Genomic DNA, 2,239 nt, shown 5'->3' with positions numbered 1-2,239 from the left:
TTGTAATATTCAATATTTGACTAAATACATCCACATCTTTATAAAGAATTGATTCTGGATTACTTTCGAAGCTCGATAATTTCTTTATTGCTTTCTGGAAAATGTCCCCCTAACAAAAAAAGATTAAATTTTTATACATTGTTTTAAATTCCTTTATTACTTTATTAAAAAACATTAAAAACTTACCAACTCAAGATTACTTTTTCCTGTTGCATTTTTATAAAGCAGACTCATCCATGACCCAGTTATTATTTTTCCTATCAGGCCCAATCCTTGCATTTGCACAAGTGTCATATCGTTACTTATGTCTTGAAGTAAGAGTTTGCAAATTTTATTTTTAGTGTTGCTGAAATAACGGGAAAAAAAAATTCAAGTATAATACAAAGTTGTAATGGAAATCTATTTAACTTTATATTCATCTAAAAAAACATGTACCTTTCAAGACAGTTTTTTATAAGTTTTTTATGTGTAACAACAATCCCTGTCATATGGAACAACACATGAAATATGTTACCAACATATCGAAGGAATAGCCCTGGAGCAACATTGTTTTTTTAAGATAGCTTTTGAATGCAGCAAGATCTCCTTTGAAACTATACCTGATTTTCAGAGAGAAAAAAATTACAATTTCATTTTTTCAAAACAATTTGTAAAACAATAAGGAGAAAAAAAATTTTTTTAAAATTATTACTGAATATTTTTTAAAGTTATATATATAAAAAATAGCCATTACCTTAGCTTCGAAATATTTTTGAGGACTGTTACAGCAATCCCATCAGTTACTTTAGCTGGTTTTACCTTCATCTCATTATCTATTGTTCTAAGAGCTGATAATGCCTCTAAAGCACAGTCAAATCCTGTACCCCCAGCAAGTTGAGCGGTTGATAATGAATAAGATCACTGTGAAGGATAGGTACTGATATGAAACGCGTTGACATGTTTGTCTAAAATAGTGGTCGCGTCGAACACCAATGTTGCACATTCACAATGCCTCACCAGCTTAAACCAATGCTAAAACACCTAGCTCAAATGCCCTTCAATTTACTGTGGATGAGTGGGGTGTTTCCTTTAGTTCTGTGTTGTGTAATGTTTCAGAGATTTTTTCCAACAAAAAAGGTATACTTTCCACTGGCACATTATTAACAACTGCAGCATAAACACATTTTCTGATGGGTAGGTCATATGTTTTTAGTTTTTTGGTTTCTATATTCAGCCTATTATCTCCTTTTTTTTCTAAAATAATACTAGTTAAATAATGATTTTGTTTTACAAGTTGTTTGTTTTCACGCTCTTTTTTTTTATCTGTTCCTGTCATTCTTTGATAGCAATTTGGTGTTTTCTTTCTATCTTTTTAACTCTTTGTTGCAACTTTGTTCTACTTATTCTAAGAATTCTTAACTCATTTATTGTTCTGCTGATTCTCTGTTTTTTCTTTTTCATTTGAATACTTTAATTTCCACAAATTTATTGAAAAACACTGTCTTTTAAGTCTTTTGCTTGCAAGTTTGTTTTTGGTCATTGAACTTCTCAAAAAAAGAACTGTCGGTTGCAGTTGTCTGTTATTTTCTTATGAATTACATCGTGCATTTTTTTTTATTTTGCATGTATTACATTTTATTCTCTGTGTTGCACCTGAGGCAATAGTTAAAGTAGAAGAGGTAATATTACTAGAGGTAGGAGACATTTTGCTAGAATATGATAAAAATTTATGTTCAAGTCATTGAGCTTTAATTGTTGGTATGTCTATTGGAATTTCCCTTAATTGACAAGTTACACCAGGCTCTGTATTTAAATCACTAGTGATTAGGTGAATATTTACATTGGATTTATTTATTTTTCTTTCAAATTTAAATAGCTGTTGCAAAATATTAACAATAGCAGCCCATGACTGGGTATGGTTTCTTTTTAAGATTGCTATCGTTTTATGCAAGTGTCTTATATTAATAGTGAATATATTTTAATCAGGAAGTCATCTTTTCCAGGTCAATGTTCAGTTATTTTAATTTCAGACACGTTTTTGATAATTTGAATTTATTTTTTGGAAAAAATGTTGTAAATGTTACCATTTAACACAGGCTTGGATTGCCATTTATATGAGTTAATTAAAAGGCAAATATCTTCTGCAGTCTTTTTATCCATCTAAAAATAAGAAATAAATTAGCAATAAAATGAGACAGAATTGTAAGACAAAATCGCGCTATCGAAAATAAGTCGTTTTGTCAGAGCAACTGTATGCAAC

The sequence above is a fragment of the Hydra vulgaris genome, chromosome 04, assembly GCF_038396675.1.
Source record: "Hydra vulgaris chromosome 04, alternate assembly HydraT2T_AEP".
Taxonomy (NCBI): domain Eukaryota; kingdom Metazoa; phylum Cnidaria; class Hydrozoa; order Anthoathecata; family Hydridae; genus Hydra; species Hydra vulgaris.
The sequence above is the reverse complement of the archived record's forward strand: the minus strand, read 5'-3'. Positions refer to the sequence as shown.